A 20,424-nucleotide genomic window follows, 5' to 3' on the forward strand; every position below is an offset into this window, starting at 1 on the left:
CCTCTCTCTACAAAGCTCTTATCTCTCCAGAACTCTGCTGTGGGACATTTCAGCACCTTGGCCTTCACAGGCACTAAGTTCCATCTTCTCAACTCAAGAAATTTACTAGGATCCTCCCTGGGGTCCCCCTTTCTGTGCTGAATTTGGAAAATCTTGGGTGGTAAGTTAAGGCAGTTACAAGACTAACCTTTTATTTCTTCCTCTCTCATGGTTCAAAGATCACTGTCCTTGCATTACCTGGTATCCAATAATAAAGATAAATAAATATATATTTTTTCACATTGTTTTCATGTGAAAGTATATATCTTGTTATGTGACTCCATCTTGGCTGAGGATCATAGTCCCCTGTGAGTTTATTTTGAAACCATCCCATATTCACAATGCATAGTCACTTTAAAACCACAAAAAGAACCAGTTATTGAATAATTTATATTTAAAATATCAGAAACAGGCAACTGGCAAGACTTTTTGGGAAAGGAATTGGGCTTAATGTTTTATAAATATAATAGTTTCATACTGTTTTATAACCATTTAAAATTAATAGCCTCTAAGTAAAGCAGTAAGCAGTAAAAAGACAGTTTTTGTGCCTGGCCTTTGCTATTTTCAATGGTTTCAAATTTTAGCAGAAAGTCTTCATACTTTCAAATAGAACAAATTCCAGTGATGCTTTAAAAAGCATTATAGAATTAGTTGAAGTGTGGTCAAAGAGCTTTAGCTTAAATCTAATTGAAAAATAACTTAAAACTCAATGACATTACTTTTTGCATACATCATTTTAAGTTTCAACTCATGAATTATGTCTAAGATTTTTGCGTATGGGATAATAATAAATAACACTATTAAATGAAATATACAAAGTCATATATAAACCAACATAAATCTTGTTAAATTCAGCTTCCTAAATAGCTGAATTAGAAGTCCACACTTTATATACAGTGAGTAACTACACTGGAAGTTACAATTATGAATGGAATGGATAGGATGATCATTCTGTCTTGGTGACGTGAGTTTAATTTAACTGACTGTCAGAGCCTCAGTTCAGTCCTTGTAAGTGGAATTTTCTTTTAATCACTGGAACAAAATTTATTCATTTTTGTTAAAAAGATAGAACAATGCTTTTACTGGATTTTAAATTTGTAGGCATAGTTCTCAAGTATAAATTATTTTTAAGGGATATGAACATAGTTTCATAATGTTGTTTACATGATTAAATATTAATCAACTAATTTATATTCTAACAGTTCAACCCTTAGTCTCATTCCATTTGTTATACAATAAAGTTCTTGAATTTCTCTCTTAAGCCTCTTTTTTTAAGGTAATAAATCTCAAAGGTAAGTCAAATTAAGTTCTCTATGCTTTTTAACACTATTTGCAAATTGTTATCTTGTGATGTTTTGTATAAATAATGTGCTAAAAAGGAAGGGAAACCATTAACAGGAAACATCAATAAAATTAACTTTCCCAAGCCATAGAAACTAAGACCAATAAATCTATAATAAAGGTATTAAAAATGGCCGGCAATCATTGCTCTAATATTCTCCATCACTTTCTGTCTTTCTAGATATCTTGGGGTAATTTGGCTAATCTTGGGCTAATTCTAAATAGTGTCTTTACCATCTCAGAAAAACTATTTTCTCAGGTTCAGATCTCTATACCACCTTTGAAAATCACAGACATGACATGGTTCTAGAAGCAGTCCAAATCTCTAAGATCATCAGTGTAATATACTCTAACTCTCTTGATTTAAAATAACGTTTCTTCCATCCCTTTGGCATGCAAATGCATATAAGTAAAAACTGATTTGTCTAATAATATGTCTTGGGTTCAAAAAGCACAGATAAATAAAATTCATTTTACTTCATCTTTTGTGCATTCTGTGTGTTTTGTCCCATTTTAAAAATGTTTTTGTAAATATGATGTGAAAAATACATTTAACCAAATTCTGTATTATGAATTATTCATATATAAATTTTTCTGAAATATAAGAGAATAATGAATTTAGGTATAGCATTGTCCTAGCATGCTTGACAATTAATTGTCTACCATGCTTTATTCCATATGCACTGGAAGAGTATGCTGTTTAAGAGAGAAAATAAATTCCTTTAATGTTGGGCTAACTCTTGGTATGCCCACATTTAATATCAGTCATTTGGCTTAAGCTTTGACCCAGTTTAAATGCAAATGTTTAAATGCAAATGTTCCTGAGAAGAGTAAGAAATTCAACTCCTATCACGCATTTATGCCTTATTACATATGGTTTGTAAACATTTGGCTAGAAAGGAATAGTTCAGAATTTGAGAGCACTGTTGTCTGAAATTTTGAAGAGAGAATATATCTGAGAATGGCAAGACTATGAAATTCAAGAACGTAAGGTATTTAATGCCACCAAATTGCTGATTCTATATTTTTATAGTGTATGTTTTTTACCAATATCCCATATTTTTAAAAGGATATTTAAAAATGTAACTCCCACACCTAAAAGTTTTACAATATTTTGATGTTCTATATCTTGCTGTTTCCACTTTACAATTTATAAATTGGTATCATTTCAGAGGAATGTTTTAAGCAATAAATATACTCGTATTTTCAGTAAAAAAAAAAAAATAATTTAAAGCAACACATGAAGCTCTAACACCCTTGCCAAAATTTGCATAATTGAGAAAGTCACCTTCAAGTGTCAAATCAATTTCTCTTATTTTCAAATGAAAATGTTGAAAACATGGAGAACCAATTGTTTACCAATTACAGTCAGAGGTGAATCTAAGATCAGGACAGAGATCTCTTAGTTGCCAGTCCCAGTAACTTATATGTTTGGTATTTGTGAAATGCTTTCATCCACTTCCCTCTAACAGGGCCTCCCATTTTTTCCATGTCTTTGTCCTGTATTCCAAGTGTACTTTCAATGGTAATGTCAGTAGAATATAACAATGTGTAATGTATATAATAACAATAGAGGTTGTTTCAATAATTCTTAAGGGATTATTCTCCTAAATAATACCTGTATTTTTAATGGAGCTTATTAAAGTCAAATACTTAAGCACAGAAGGTCACATTGCAATGAGAGGAAAGCCTGGTACCAAGGAACTCACCTTGTGTCTTTCATCCTCTACCAAAGCATTCACTTGCACTACTGCTAGAAGTATTTTCTGAATATGCTCCATGTTAATCCTCTAATCACAAACTTAGTCAAGATGCTTCCCACTGGCCCTGGGAGAAGGAGAGGACTAGACATGATGGGCTCTGAAGGATACACTGAGAATAAAAATAGTCTTTGCTCAAAATCTGCAAACTTAGATGAAATAATCAAATACAAATCAGATTTTTTAGCAATACAAGAGAATTATTATATATTCCTAAAATAATCCCAAAGTTTTTATAGCAAGATGCAAGAAGAAAAGAAGAGAATCTGGGCCAGGTAATCAAAGCATGAAAAATTATATGTCACAATCTACGTAATAATGTAGACAAACACGAATCTACTGGAAAAATATTTAAGCAGAACTGAGGTCATTAGGACAAAACAAAAGGAATATCCTGAATGCCAAGTCTGAGTGGGCAAAAGAAGGACAGCCTTCTAGAGCGGAAGGCCATAGGAAGGAGATTACAGAATATCATAGGCAAGAATAAACTGGGGCTATGGAACAAAAAATAAGAAACAAGAAAGCCAGAAGCATTGAGTTCCATCATAAAAAAGGAGTCACAACATGTATATTATCAAGTGTGAAACAGATCACCAGTCCAGGTTGGATGCATGAGACAAGTGCTCGGAGCTGGTGCACTGGGATGACCCAAAGGGATGGGATGGGGAGGGAGGTGGGAGGGGGGTTCAGGATGGGGAACACATGTAAATCCATGGCTGATTCATGGCAATGTATGGCAAAAACCACCACAATACTGTAAAGTAATTAGTCTCCAACTAATAAAAATAAATGAAAAAAAAAAAAGAAAGAAAAAAAAAAAGGAGTCTCAATTAGGAGCATGTTCATGTACATGTGCAAGGTATGATGTAGTTACCTGTCTACCAAGCTTCATTTCAGATGCTTAGGAAGAACCTACTATATAAGACAGAAAGAAAAAAATGATTCCTTTATCCATTGACCGATTGCTGATTCCATATTCAACACCTCAAGCATGTGGCTTGAAGTTTTGACTCTCCTTAGAAAAGAAATCTGTTGTTCATTATTTTCACTTCGTCCAGGTGATATTAGGATTTGTGGTAAACCTCCAGTCTTCATACATCTGGAACCTACAAGATAAGTGAACCACTCTGTGGTTTATACACTGATGCTTTCAACATACCTTTCTTCATATTATTGTTGCACTGTATATACATTTCCATCACTCTGAAAGAAACAGTGAATTAATATTATGTGTATTCATGTCTTATTCATCTAATATTCTCATTTAAAATCCTTAAAGGATGGCATCATAACTTTCATTAATTCTTTATCCTCAGAAAATAAAATCTTATATATGGTAGGCATTCAATACTAGCTGATAAGAACTTTACTAAAGATACTTTTGTTAAAGAAAACGTGATTTTCAGCCATATGAACCAAATATTATTAATTTTCCATAGCATACTGAGAAATTTTTTTTAATTTAAATAAGTTACCCTCTGAGTCCATTACCATGTTTTAAATTCCACTGTGCTCACTATAGAATTAGTGTTAAGAATTGGTGCTAAGAATTCAAATTATGTTTCTACTTCTATCTGACTTACCCTTTGTCCTTGAATATCTCAACTCTTTTTTCCTAAATCTAAATTCCAGATAATACTAGTGATTTGTGTGTGTGTGTAATGTAGAGAGGTACCTTTTATCCATTTTTAATAGGGCATCCTATTTGAAAATACTTTTCTAGCAAAGTTATAATTTTTGATGCAATATTGAATGAACTACTATAAATCCTGTCTCAAATATTGCTGTGTAAACATATATATGTAAATATACACACATACAGAGTCTCACCTATTCATCTCTCAGATCAATAGACTCTATTTGGCTGGGGCTTGGGGGACAATTTGTATCAATGGAGTAGAATGAAGCCAAATGTTGTGTCCTTGGTCACAATAGCAAGGTGATTGAAGTAAATGAGTTTACAAATAAATGTGGTTCATAAAAGTGCCTAAGAAGGTTTTGTACAATCATAACATTTTATCAAGATGCCAAAAGTCTTTGCCAGGGAATTCTTGGTTTCATGTAAAAGTTTCTCAACTCTCACAAATATTTCTCTTTTTATCACAGCATTGAAATAAGATATTTTGATGTGGGAAAATTTAGATAAGTCAACGGGCTTCCCTGATAGCCAGTTGGTAAAAAATCTGCCTGCAATGTAGGAGACCCTGGTAGATTCCTGGGTTGGGAAGATCCGCTGAAGAAGGGATAGGCTGCTGCTGCTGCTGCTAAGTCGCTTCAGTCGTGTCTGACTCTGTGTGACCCCATGGACAGCAGCCCACCAGACTCCTCTTTCCATGGGATTCTCCAGGCAAGAATACTAGAGTGGGTTGCCATATCCTTCTCCCAGGAATAGGCTACCCACTCCAATATTCTTGGGTTTCCCTTGTGGCTCAGCTGGTAAAGAACTGGCCTGCAATGCAGGAGACCTGCGTTCAATCCCTGGGTTGGGAAGATCTCCTGGAAAAGGGAAAGGCTACCCACTCCAGTATTCTGGCCTGGGGAATTCCATGGACTGTATAGTCCATGGGGTTACAAAGAGTTGGACACAACTGAGCGAATTTCACTCTCACTTTCAGCTATGACACAGTGATCTTATTTCAATCAACCTATGCTATTTTTTTTAAGCTCCTTTTCTCTCAGTAAGATTTTTTTTTTCTTAAGAATATTTACCAGTGACTAGAAACTAACCTATTCCAGTCTGTATAAACCACACCCTTAGAATCCTATATCTTCTCAGCTTCTTTTGAATAAGTAGCCTACTCCACCACCTTGCCATTTGCCACAGCCAACTGAACTAGAAAGACAGTCAACCAGAACTGGGTCAACTGGAATGCCTCCAAGGAATGTGGAGCCATTAACCAGAGAGACAAGAAGATGCAGTCTCTGCACTGAGAGAGTCTTATGGGGCTGTCTCTGAGCTACCAGAGGAACTTAGAGCAATCTGATACGCAAGAAGAAATATTAAAGAAGCTGATTCAAAAGAGAAGTAGGAATGAGACAAAATATGAACTCAGAAAGAGAAACAAAGCAAAAAATAAGGGTAACAGTTTTCTTAGTGTCTGATTATTTTATCATTCTTGGTTCTTATTCCCCTAACTAAATTCCATTTGGAATTAGATAAAATAGGATCATCATAAACGTTCTTCCTTACCAGAGTCAAATTCAAGCTCTTGTGTGCACTGCCAACAACTAGGACTATATAGATCTCATAGTAAGCACTGAAAATGGCTATTACTTTTTAAAACTATATATAAAACTACACATAACATGTATTTTTTAAAGACATTAGTTTGCTTAGATACTTTGGATCCAAGGAATCAAATAGATAATTTAGGACTCTCACATCTGAGAGAATCATCACTGATAGAGTCTCTGTTATGGGGTATGTGTTGGGTCAATAGTTTTGCATTATCTCATTTTACCCTTCAACAAAATTCTGAATTATGTGCTATTTCCAGCATTTCACAGATGATGAAACTGGGACTTAAATAACTTTCCTAAGGTCATAAAGGCACTAAGTGGTGAAGTCAGAGAACAAATTCAGGTCTCTCCAACTCCAGAACCCATGTTCTTTTCATATTTTATTCATGTAAAGTTGCTCAAATTTATATGCATCCAGTTTTCAACTGAGCTGTTCTTCCAGAGTAATGGTAGATTAAAACACTAAGCTAAAGGCTACTGAAGATGGTTTAAAATACTTGCAATTGTAAACTTGCTAAGTTAATAAAGTGAATAAAGTTGGAATTAAAGGACACATGAAGTCAAAACTAATTAATTTCTCTAGTGTAAGTGAACTAAAATCACTCAGATGCCATAATTTAATACAGGAGTCTATTTTGACCTTGCCTCACAGGGAGTAAGATGACATATTTTCGTATCTTTAATTTCAACAATACTACCTTTTATTAACTAAAGTTGGCAACTTACTTGTTAAAAAAACATGTACTTAGTATTTTATAAACATCTCAGGCACAAATAAATGGAGAAATGTCTTTATGATAGAAAAAATCTGAAAAATGTGATTCATAGAAATGAATAATTTTACAGCATTATTGAAAAGACACTTTTCAGTAGATGTTTCTTATTAACATTAAAATAGGTTTATCTCTCTGTCACCAAAATATTCATGCAAAATTATAAGTACTTCATTATTTTTAATCCACTTTCAAAATTTTATTTTTTAACAGGAGTAACCCACTCCAGTGTTCTTGCCTGGAGAATCCCCTTTTGGACAGAGGAAACTGGCAGGCTACAGCCCATGAGATCGCAAAGAGGAGGACATGAGTGAGTGACTAAGTACAGCACAGTGTGAAACTGCACCCTCAGTTAAGACACTGGCCTAAATTAAGACTCAAATAAAGCACACTCAGTACCTAAGTTTGATATTTACAAAATGAATATATGAGAATATCTTCAACTAAAATAAGTCTATTAAACAATATTATTTGCAATTATCTTTTTTAGTATGTCATCAACAACAAAAAAGAGAAAATTTTTCTAAACACTAGTAATTATGTCGTTTAAATCTTTAAACTGATTAGCAAGTTGTAAATTAAAAATAATTTGCACCATTTTAGGAAAATAATTTTTAAAACACCACTCTTCTGGAAGATTTTGGAATGAAAACTAGAATACAGTTATAAATCTAAAGACTTTGAGACAATAATTTCTTTTACATGACTTTAAGAGTCTCTTTTCTTAGTTATTTTTTGCTTTGTTTTAATGATAAAAGAGACTAAAAAACAGTTTATTCTTTGAGACAGTCTCTGCATATTAAAAAAATTTCAATTACAGAGAAAATATGGAAAGGAAAAAGGTTTTTTAAGCATAGCAATCTTCAAAAATAAAATACACATCTATGGGACCAAAAATGGAATCAGATGTGTAAAGCATGAAGTAGAGTTAAAACTTCAAATCTCCTGGGCTTTGCCTCCAGCAGCAGGCAGAGTAGATAGGGAGAAGCACAAATTTAAAATGCCTCACAGAAGTAGACACTAAATACAGACTCACTATTTGAATTGAGGCCTACAAAGGGGGTCAAAGAAAAACTAACTCTTCGCAAGGAAATGACATATAAAGAGACATACCTAAAAACATGGAGAAGAAATAGAAAAATCTTCCCACTGAGAAAGGTACCCAACCACTTGCTAGATCATGACTTAACCTGAGTTTTCCTAATATCCCCAGAAGGTTAAAGTGCTAACTTTAATCAATAACATAAGACCTGTCTATTAATAGGACTTTAGGGCCAAATGAAACACACAAAACTAGAAGCAAGGGAAACTGTATAGAGAGGGGATGAAAGGAGGCAAATGCCATCCTAGACAGGCCTGCAAACCAAATTCCAAAATAAAAGAGTTTCTATTTGTCTCTTCAGGTATAAAGAAAATATTGGTTTTATAACTATAGCTTTGCAAATGCCTTAATATCTAGTCAGTATTCTCATTTATCTTCTTAAAGTGAACCTAGCAATCTCTAAATGTTTATATTTTCTCCAACATAAATTTTTTAATGAATCTGTTCAGTTATACTACAGATCCAGCATAATTATTTTTGAGATTGCCTTGGATTTGTAAAATAATACAGAGAAACTTAATAATATTTAACACATTGTAAAGTAATTAGCCTCCAACTAATAAAAATAAATGAAAAAATAAATAAAAATAATATTTAACACATTTAGTATGTTGTGTCATTTCACTATGGATGTGATACACTTATTATTTATTCAAAGTTGTTTAATAAACTTAATATAACACATATTAAATACAAATTTATACATTATATATCATACATTTATATACATAAATATCCTATATATCATATATGAGGTGGAGGGCTTCATGATGGAATCAGTATTCTTATAGAAAGAGATGGGCTTCCCATGAGGTGCTTCCTCTGGAGAAGGAAATGACAACCGACTCCAGTATTCTTGCCGGGGAAATCCCATGGACAGAGGAGCCTGGTGGGCTACAGGCCATGGGGCTGCAAAGAGTCAGACACGACTGAGCAACTGAGCGTGCATGCACGTGCGCGCGCGCACACACACACACACACACACGGATATACTGAGGCAGAAGACAGACAGTCCCAGGCTGAGGAGCTGCAGTATGTCACCTATGAACAGATACTCCAAGATGAAGGTAATAGCAGGAGGCTAATAGGAGAGGCTGAGCCCTACCTAGATAAGAGACAAAGACCACATACTTCTCATCCTTGAGGTCAAGGAGATGTTCCTGACTATACATGTCCGGAAAGGCTCCTTGAAGGTCAAAAAGGAAGTGATGTCAACCTACTCGTAGGCCTCTTTGCTGGAATCCTTCTTGGCTAAGAGATGCATCCATAAGCCAAATATGGACTCAGAACCAGGCAAAGCAAGATGACTGGCCAAAGGAAACCCAGGAGAAATGCCTGATAAAAGTGATTCAAATTACTGTAAGGGCACAACACCATGTGTCTATTCATGCATACTCTCTATTTTCCCCAAAGACACTTGTTTCACTCCTTTCTGTCTCTTTGTGGGAATTCATTCTACAAAGTCAGTGGGCCAGGAGTTTTGTCACTGGTCACTGGTCTAGTGGCTAGTATTCAGCACTCTCACTGCCACAACCTGACTTCAATCTCTGGCCAGGAACCAAAATCCTGCTTCAAGCCACTGCAGGCTGAGGCCACCTGAGATCAATACCACAGAGCTTGCTTCCTCTCACGCTGCATATGAGACCCCAGCAAGAAGACAGCCATCTACAAGCCAGAAGAGAGTCCTCAAGGGGGAACCAAATGGGCCTGCACTTTGATCTCAGACTTTCCAACCTACAGAACCGTGAGAAATAAATTCCTACTGTTTAAGTCGATGGTAGGCTGAGCTAATATAAATTTTGATACCAAGAAGGGAGGTACTACTACAACAAATATCTAAAATTGTGGAAGCGGCGTTGGATGTGGGTAATGGGTAAAGACCTGAGGAGTTCTGTGGTACATGCCAAAAAAATTGAGATCACATTAAGAGTGATTCTGAGGAACTCAGGGAAAAAGGAAATAGAGATGGACAGAAATTTTCCATCTTCTTAGAAAAATACATAAATAATCATAAGTAGAATATTAGCAGAAATATGGATATTAAGGCAGGCCACTTTGAGGTCTCAGATGAAAATGAGTAACAGGTTATTAGAAATCAAAGGAATGGTAATACTTGTTACAAAGTGGCAAAGAACTTGCATGAATTGCATTTGTATTTTAGTGTTTTGTGGAAATTATAATTTGCAAATGATGACTGGATAAATATTGGATATTTAGCTGAGGACATTTCTAAGCAAACTGTTGCTTAGAAAGACTTGTTTCCACCTGCCTTCTTATAATACAAGTGAAGAAGAGAGATAAATTGAAGAAAGAACTGTTATACAAAGAAAAACCAGACTTTATAAGATTTGGAAAATTCTCAGGCTGTTCATATTTCAAAAACTGAGCAAGTGTATTCAGAAGACAACACCAAGGATATGGCTGGACTATCACTTGATAGAGACATTACATGCCTGCATGCTAAGTCGCTTCAGTTGTTTCCGACTCTTTTGCAACGCTATGGATTGTAGACTGCCAGGCTCCTCGGTCCATGGGATTTTTCCAGGCAAGAAAACTGGAGTGGATTGCCATTTCCTACTCAAGGATAAAGACATTATGAGAGTATAAGAGCAGAAACACTGCCAGTTTGAACGGAACATAAAGACAGGATAAAATAACCAAAGGCTACTGGACTTCTTAGATTCCACAGGACAGGGCAATAAAGCTATTCATCTGCTGCTGCTGCTGCTGCTAAGTCACTTCAGTCATGTCCAGACTCTGTGCAACCCCACAGACGGCAGCCCACCAGGCTCCTCTGTTCCTGGGGTTCTCCAGGCAAGAATACTGGATCGGGTTGCCATTTCCTTCTCCAGTGCAGGCATGCATGCTAAGTCGCTTCAGTTGTGTCTGACTCTGTGCGACCCCTACAAATATGCATTATTCTTTACGAAAAGAGAAGAATAACATTGGGGGAAAAAAAAACAAACCAAAACAACAACAACATAAACAAGCTTACCGATACAGAGAAGAAGATTGGTGGTTGCCAGAGAGCTAGGGTGATGGGTGATGGTGGACAAAATGCATGAGCTGAGTTAAAAGGTAGAAACCTCTAGCTTAAAATAAATAAGTCATGGAGATGCCATTCACTCATCCTTCAATTTTTTTTTCTGGTTGCTACCACTCCTTTCCTTTTTATTTTTTTTTGAAAATTTAACATTGCTATCTTCCTGAAATATGAATACTTTAATATATTCTATCTTCCATGGTACGCAAGCCCTTCCATGCCTTCTCCCCCAGTAAGTTCTTTTTTTTTTTCTCAATAGACAAAGGGAAAAAAAAAAGCATTTCAGGCTAATGAAGACCTTATTCTTAAAGAAAATATAAGAGCATATATTTACGGTCTCAGATTAGGGAAAAATATTAAGTCAGATCCTCTCCCTAAAATGGAAGTAATGCTAAATTTTTGCATTGTTTCAGACAGGAAATGAACTAAAGTCAAGTACCAATTGGCTGGTTTCTTTTCCTCACCGTTTTGAAATTTAAATTACTACGTCTGAAAGAATCGACTGAAGTTTACTCAGAGAGAAACCATGTCTTATTTTCATCCATTTCTAAATCATTTCGGCCATGAGGTTTTGGAGACTAATAAGTGAATTCTGAACCTCATCTTGCGTTAATTCATACTCTGCGCAGCTCAGACTCCTGACAAAAGTTTCACCTCGGCTGTGGGGCAAATAAGCTTGACTTCCCCCTCTGTTTCAACCTCCTCATCCTTAGGCATACACAAGTTATTACAGCAAGAAAGCAGGTGTATGATAAATCACCCTGGGAGCTTCCGGGTTGGAGAACCGAATAGAGATTCAGAAAGCGGAAGCAGAGTTGGGAGGCCCTAGAAGCTCCTGCCCCTTCCTACACGCCTGGCCCTACATTTCTCTTCACGGGGCTGATCTCCAGCATGCTGAAGGGCTCACCTTCTCTCAGAATAACTTCTTTCTGGAACAGGCATGGCCTCCTTCTCTCCAGCTGAGCGCCGGACCCACTGCCGAACGGATGCGCAGGGAGGCCGCAGAGTCTCCAGTAGCCAGGCCACCTCCCAAGCGGGAGATGCAATTCTCAGTAACTGGTCCAGACGGTCGCCGAGGCCGCGACGCGCCTGCGCAGTGGGCGAAGGCGGCCTTTTGCAGTTCCTGCCGATTCTCGGTGCGATCTGACCTGGAACTAGCTCTGCGTTCTGTGGAAGCACTGAACGTGCCTCAGCTGCCGGAGCTGCTTAAGCTGTATTACCAGAAGCTCTTTCCAAATGCAAGGTACTATCGATGTCTCAAATATGGCAGAGTGATAGAGAATTAATGAGTTACTTTTGACACCACGGATTTTCATTCTCATTAAAGAGGATATTTACGTTTGCTATCACTCCTTCATCAACCAGAGCGATCTGGAAAGGACGATGTAGACAAGTGTTCTAAGTGCTGGGCTCTCATGACGTTGGCAATATGCACCATAGACAGAGCACTGAAAGATTTAAGCATCGTTTCTGGATGTATTCTGCAAGGAGAGGTTTTCATTGCTGGGTCTGGGATTAATCAGAAAATTGTCCTCTGAAATACTTTCTGGGATAGTTGAGTTATTGCAGCTAGTTAAAGGTGGTCAGGGCTTCCCCAGTGAGTCAGCAGTAAAGAATAGGCTTGCAATGCAGGAGAGTTGGGTTCGATCCCTGGGTTGGGAAGATCCCCTAGAGGAAGGCATGGCAACCCACTCCGGTATTCTTGCCTGGAGAACCCCATGGACAGAGGGACCTCGTGGGCTGCAGTCCATGGGGTGGCAAAGAGTCAGACAGGACTGAAGCAGCTTAGCACAGCACAAAGGTTACAAAGTTCACCTAAGTGAAGAAAGCACTCTTTTCTCAGAAAACCTATAAACGTAACTTTTAAAAATACATTGACAGATATGGCTTGGTTGATCAAATATTCTTGAAAACAAGAAAGGTAGAATAAGATTTTAGCCCTTGTTTCTGAAACAATTCATGATGAACTTCAACAGAGCTTCCAAAATCACAGTCACTTGAGGATTGGGAGCCTTTGAAGAAGGTAGCCGGCAGATGTCAGAATAACATTGAAAATGACAAATGTGGACTCTGGCTGAAGTGAGAGATCACGCTCCAGTACTGTTTGCCGCAGTGGGATATCAGTGTTAGCAAAGGAATCAATCATTGACTAAAGAGCCCTTTCAGTGTTCATCCTAATACATATTGCAGTGTGCTTATTGATTTACAGAAAGTAGATCAATTTACAGTTTCCACCATAAGCTCCATCTGCTATGAACGGGATACTGTTTCCACTAGTGAAGAGGAAAAGAAGTAAGCTGAATCTGATATCAAGCATAGAATCAGAGATTATAAGAAAACCAGTCTAGCTCCTTAAGCAAAAGTTTCTGAACAGTTTCTTGAAAGTTTAGATAAGTCTTCCAGAGGAGAAGTTATCTTTCAGAAGAGTGGTTTACAAAAAGACTTCTGAAGATAACAACTCCCTTCAAACCAGTGTGGCTATCTTCTACCTTCAACCAAGAATCGAATACTTCAAGAAACATTTCATAAATAGGACAGAACTATGTATGCATTTTTAATGCTCAAAGCAATTCTTTTTTCTTAAATGATTATGTTGAAAATATTCCTGAGACTACCGAAGGAGAGTATCAGTTTTCCTGGAAGCAGCCATAATAGAAAAGATAATTGGATTGCAGATAAACTTGTAAAATTTAGTATTGTACAAAGATAATTCTAAGATTTCTTATATGAATATAGGGTCCTGCCAGTTGCCATATACAGAGGTAAATGAGCAGTAATATGTTTAAGACTTTAATCTCAGCTCACTGGATACAGCCTCCGTATTTCTGGAGTGAATGTTCTAGGTGAATGAGGGCTTTGTCCTTAAGACTTAGACACTCATTTATATGTGGAAGGTGCATTCAGTCAATCCCTAGTTTTGCTTACTAATATTTTTATTGGCTAGACTATACCCCACTGCCCATATTTTGAATATTATTTTGAACTAAACATCTAAACCTACCAAAACTTCAATTCAAAGATATAAATTACTAGATTACAACATTAGGGGCTAGTCATTTTTTTTACAACTATCACAGCTGTAGCTCCTAACTTCTTCCCTCAGAGAACATTAGATTAGCCTACTATAAAGAAGCAGCTTAGAAAAAATAACCAACTTCATTTCACCAATATAAAACCTGTTGTGTTTGTCAAAACACTTTGACTTTCCATTTATCTAGATACTTAAGTTGAATTTTAAAGGTTTGGTTTCTTCCATGTTATTTTGTGTGATTGATTTTGAAGTGTCAGATTTATTTTGCCTCGGTTTACAACCAGTTTGAACAGAACAGTTGTTCTGGTTTCCATTTTATTTTCTGAGAAACATTGAGAAGTGGGCTATTGGACTAGTGCTTAATAAAAACTGCATTTCCTTTAAGGTTGTTTTTTTCTATAGGCACACAGTCTTTTTCAAATTTTTAAATCTTGTAGCTTATGGAGAACAAAGTCTATCATGCAGTCAACAGTCAACACATTGAAATACCTTGCATTTCTTTCTCCCTATTTTTTTACAGAAACATTAAAGACTGTGTGCAAAAAGCAAATGCTCTGGATTGTGGTCTGTATGTGAGGATCAAGAAAGTACTTCAGTAAGAAACAGCCTAAATCAGAGTTTATTTTGGACAAAACCCAAATCAGTGTGCCCTAGAAGCATTGAGGTTTTTGCCCCACCTAGTGTCTGCTACATGGAATCACTTCTTAGAGATAAAATTTAACATATCACAACTCAAAGATTAGGGAGCTAGCATGAGGCTGGGCACTGACTCAAAGTAGGTACAGTCAAAGAGACGTTGTTTTGTGCTTCTTTGTTACTATCCTGAAAAACAACCATGCTAAAGAAGCTACTATTAGATCTAAAGAATTCATCAAATACTTACAGGGCCAATCAACAGAAGTACTCTTTTATATATCCACTTTAAAAAAATAGGAAGATTTGAGATGATAGAAACCCTGATTTGGTAGAAATAAGAATGGACGGTGATGGCAGGCAAAATGGCAGTAACACCTGGGAATAAGAAAGTTTACACATATCTAAAGATAAATTTACATATGCATAAATGAGGTCATATTGTGCTGGTTTTTTTCCCTTTCTTTCTTTTAGTACAAGTGAAAGATTTTAATATACCCATTTTGAAATTGGACTGAGATAGTGCACAAAAAACAGGTAAAACTATACAGTTGCTATGATGCAACTGGGATATCTGATTACATAACTATGGCTATATATGGAAAGGGGCTTAAAATCACCAAATCAAGAATAATCTTTACTATATATCAATGGAAATTTTTAAAAATCATGCACTTAGCTAAAATGAATATCTAAAAAGTGAAATATTTATATATCACATTCTCATAATATAAACTAGACAGAATTTTAAGTTTATCATAATTATTTGGGTGTTAAGAAGCATACCCAACTCTTAAACCTTTGGAAACAGAAAAATAAAATTAAAAACTAAAAATCAGTGAAAAGGAGAATACTTTATAACTGAACCTAGGGGTTACAGAAAAAAGCAGGATTGAGGAAAAATTGTATCATCACCATATCCTCACAATTGTTATTAATAAAGAAAGATGAAAAACAGAGGAGTTGAAATGTACCTTAAAGTATTAGAAAAAGAATGACAATCCCAAATAGAGAAGAGAACTAGTAAAGGTGAAAAGGACTGATTTGCTTTATTAAGAAACAATAATATAAAACAAAAACATGCCTATTTGTGTCTGGTTGGAGGAGCCAAATGCACTATTATTTCCAAGTTATCCCAGCAAAATTTTCAGTCTTGACTGCCTCGCAAACCCATATCAGAGGCATTTTCACATTTTTAACCATTACCTTTTTCAAATGTATTGATGCTCTAATTTTGAATTGCCAAAGTGTTTCTTACTACCCAAGTTGGGCGCATCTTGATGTTTCACATGTGCTGTGCTGTGCTGACTCACTCAGTCATGTCCTATTCTTTGAGACCCCATAGACTGTAGTCCGCCAGGCTCCTCTGTCCATGGGGATTCTCCAGGCAAGAATATTGGAGTGGGTTGCCATGCCCTCCTCCAGGGGATCTTCCCAACCCAGGGAATGAATCCAGATCTCCCACATTGCAGGTGGATTCTTTACCATCTGAGCCATCAGGGAAGCCCATATTCCTGCACAAAGGTTAGGAGTGATGGCCAAACTTTTTTTGTTTGGGGCTCAAAGCGTATATCTTTGGCTTTGTGAGCTGGTTGGTGTTCAGTCTCACAGTCTCATATCTGTCTCAACCACTCAACCCTGCCACTGTTATTCCAAAGCAGCCATAATCAATATAAAAATGAATAAATAGGACTATGTTCCAATATAAATTTGCTTATAAGAAAAAGAAGAGGGGTATGGGCTGAATTTGGTCTATGGGCTGTGTTTGCTGATCCTGGGTTATAGTTAAACTCTGATTTCAATAAGTGCATAACCACGATTAATATGCATGTGAATATATAAGCAAGTTCAGTTCAAAAAGAAATTCATTTGAGGATATAATAGTGATAATAATAATCACAATTACTGCAATAGTTATCATTCTGGAAGGGCCTTTCCATAGGTCAGGCACTTTGCATAGTGTTTTCCATGTGATTTCTCAATATCCACATCAACCCTGTGAAGTAGGTCCTGTTATCATTGCCCTATGGAAGATGAAAAAACAAGAGTTTAGACACTTAACATTTATTCAGTGTTCTAGTTGAAAGGTAGTAGTTTGGGATTTAAGGTCATCTCTGCTGAGTCCCAGTTGTAAATTGTTGTTGTTCAGCCGCGAAGTCGTGTCCCACTCTTTGTGACTCCATGAAGTGCAGCATGCCAGGCTTTCCTGTCCTCCACTATCTCCCTGAGTTTGCTCAGATTCATATACATTGAGTCAGTGATGCCATCCAACCATCTCATCCTCTGTCACCCACTTCTCTTGCCCAGCAGCAGGGTCTTTACCAATGAATCAGCTCTCCGCATCAAGTTGCCAAAGTATTGGAGCTTCAGCTTCAGCACCAGTCCTTCCAATGAATATTCAGAGTGGATTTCCTTTAGGATTGACTGGTTTGATCTCCTTTCTGTCCAAGGGAACTTCAAGAGTCTTCCCTCATACCGCAGTTCGAAAGCATCAATTCTTCAGTGCTCAGCCGAAACTCCATAATAGCTTAAAGAAACACTTGGAATTCAGGCTGTCATATACCTGGCAAGTTAGGGTTTCCTGGGTGCAGGGAACTATCTCTCAATGTTCATTTTTCTACAAAGGAATTTCACTCCACTTCCTAGGAAGGAGCACTTCGTTTCATCCTTCTTTCCACCTTATTTCAGCGTTGAGTTCTCCCTATAATAGAAGAAATGACCCTTCCAATTAAAGTCTGTACTTTCCTGAATTACATAATTATGGCGTTAGGACTGAACCATTATAATTTAAGCAGCATGAACCCAATTCTTTCACTTTTTGGAGAGAGCTATGTGCAGGCAAAGCTAATGCTTACACTTGTAAATTCCATGGAGTAAACTGAAGAAGCAGGGCTTCTTTCAGGTCCAGATTATCCAGCTGTGATGAGACGGATCAGAGACTTGAAGATCTCAAATTCTAGGTTCAAAATAAAGATAGAAAGACTCTGCTATACTTTTCAATCCAGCTTTACTGGAAAAATTCTGAGCCTATTTTAATATTTACTGGCTCGTTGTCTGACAAATTGGTTAAGTTCCCAAAGATGGGAAGAGCGATTAATTAGGCTCCCTCAAGCTCTTGACAATAGAAACCATAGAAATTACAGTTTCTGAGGTTGCTTAAGAACAAGTCCAGACTCTCTGGAGTGTTATCTACATAGAGTATACCCAAAGGCAGAGTAACTCTAAAGGCTGCTGAATTTCTCTCCATTTAACAACTCTTTGAGTTTCTTAAATGATTGCCTATAATGAAGCTAAGTAGAAAATGAACAAATTAAAGTCTGATCATGAAACGGGCTATAACTGAACCTAATGAGACAGTGTGAAATTGCAAAAAACTGTGGAATGAATTACAAGGGTCAGTGGTCACCACCACTTAAATGAACTGTTTGACATGATGAAGTTCAACTGCAAAGAGATGACTGATATAAAGACAAGTAAGTAAAAGGGAGGATAACCACCAATTTTCTGTTTTCATGGAGTTTTAATGTTCATCCTTAATGTAAGAAGAATTTAATTCAGACACAAGAGTAATCTTTCATTTAAAAAATGGTGGCAAGGCCAATAAGTTACTGGGATGAGGAAAAGAACTCATTTGTCTATGACATTTTAAATGTCATATGTTTTCTTCTTTTAGAGTCTAGATTCTAGAAGTCTTATCTAAGCCTATGACTTGAGTGACTCACCAGGGCTATGTTTTCATGCAATCAGACAGACATAACAGATTCTCTTGGCATCATCTAGTGACATTGCAGCCTGTCAGTTTACACTTCACAGCTACTGGGAAAGCAAAATGTTGGGTTGTGAAAATTCTCCCTGAGTAAGGTGCAATAGAGGGGAGACGGATGTCTGGCAGGTAGAAGGTATATTTTCTTAAATTACTTTGAGGACTAAAACGTGTTAATCACACATCATTTAAGAGGCACAGTCACAAGCTAATTTGGAATTATCCCTGGTTTATCTACACAGCATCAGTAATAATACAGGTTTTCTTCCCAGTCTGTTGTATTTAAGTATAAGATTATACCAAGATATGAATTCTCTCTACTGTTATTTAAATATAAATTCAATCAGCCTTGGAAAGCTTCTGACCAATAGGTACATACATAGATATACAATAAATGGAAAAAGATAAACATGTATTAGTTGGATACAATGGAGAAATTGAGTTTCAAGTTATGAGTAAATTAATGAAAGATCGAACTATAATGTACAGTCAATGTGTGTAGAATTGTACAGAATATTTGTACTGTACAAATTGTACAAATATTTGTATAGAATATTTGTATTGTATTCAAATATACTATTTTAAATGTAAATTATGGTTAGGATATGAATAAATGGAGTAATTAACCCAGAGTAAAGTGTAAACATTGCTTCTAACTTGTTAGAAAACTTTGTTTTGAACAATATAATTCTGGAATGCTTTTTATATAGTCAAGTTTATATATCAAAATGATATACGTATGCTTGGATTTATGTGATTAACTCTCAGGAGCTATTGTTTTTTTTTTCCCTCTGATAATCTTAAACAGTGGAATAAAAATTGGTACTTTATAGAGTAAACACATATATAAATCAGTGTCTACATATTTTTACATACACATTGCCCCTCTCCCTTCTCCCTCTATCTATCTTTTACTCCTCCAGAGGTAACCTAGTTTTGAAAAACTAAGATACTTTAGTGAAGCCACTTAGAACATCTCTGAAAATAAAACAAAACTGGATGACTTTAACTTTTCAATGCTGCAAGAATTACTTCGTCTCTGTCCTCAGCAATAGCAAAATAATTAACTCTTTGAGGTGAATCAATATCAGTGCTTTGCTCCTTTGCCAACCTTAAAATAAAAAAAAAAAATTATGGACATACTATAGGGATATTACATTCCTATCACTGCTGTAGCAAATTGTCACAAACATAGTAGCTTAGGGTGACTGTTACATTATGGGAGGGGTCAGATATCTTAAAATCCAAGTGTCATAGGAGCTGCACTTTTTCTGGAGGCTCTAGAGAAGAATCTGTTTCCTTGCCTTTTCCAGCTTCTAGAAGCCTCCTGCACTTTTTGGCTCATGGTCCCTCTTCTATCTTCCAAAACTATCGCTGACTCTGACATCCCTGCCTCTGTCTTATAAGAATCCCTATGAGTATACTGCACCCACTCAGATAATCCAGAATACTCTCCCTTTTCACAAGATCCTTAACTTAACCACATTTGCAAAGTCTCCTATGTCAGGTAAAGTAACATTGACATTCTGAGCATTGGGATGTGCACATCTTTGGCAAAAGAGGAAGAAGACAGAGGTCTGTCTACTATAGTAACATTTAGAACCCTGACGCTAAATCTAATGTGGTTTGGGAAGAGAAACAAGGTAATAGAAATGGTAAAAGGAAAAGGCCCTTTAGGAAACAATTTGCATTCCTTCCT

At 36.4% G+C, this 20,424-nt stretch overlaps 1 long non-coding RNA gene and 1 pseudogene across 1 annotated transcript in view; one reads left to right on the forward strand and one right to left on the reverse strand.

Annotated features, from left to right (window-relative positions):
- Positions 1-12,312, reverse strand: part of LOC122688500 — a 37,360-nt gene extending 25,048 nt beyond the window's left edge. The window contains exon 1 of the long non-coding RNA XR_006339495.1: positions 12,206-12,312. This is a non-coding gene — a long non-coding RNA (uncharacterized LOC122688500). The remainder of the gene's footprint in view (positions 1-12,205) is intronic.
- Positions 12,313-12,338: 26 nt separating this feature from the next.
- LOC122688506 lies at positions 12,339-13,747 on the forward strand (annotated as a pseudogene).
- The last annotated feature ends 6,677 nt before the right edge of the window (positions 13,748-20,424 follow it).

This window comes from Cervus elaphus, chromosome 33 (genome assembly GCF_910594005.1).
Source record: "Cervus elaphus chromosome 33, mCerEla1.1, whole genome shotgun sequence".
NCBI classification, from domain to species: Eukaryota; Metazoa; Chordata; class Mammalia; order Artiodactyla; family Cervidae; genus Cervus; species Cervus elaphus.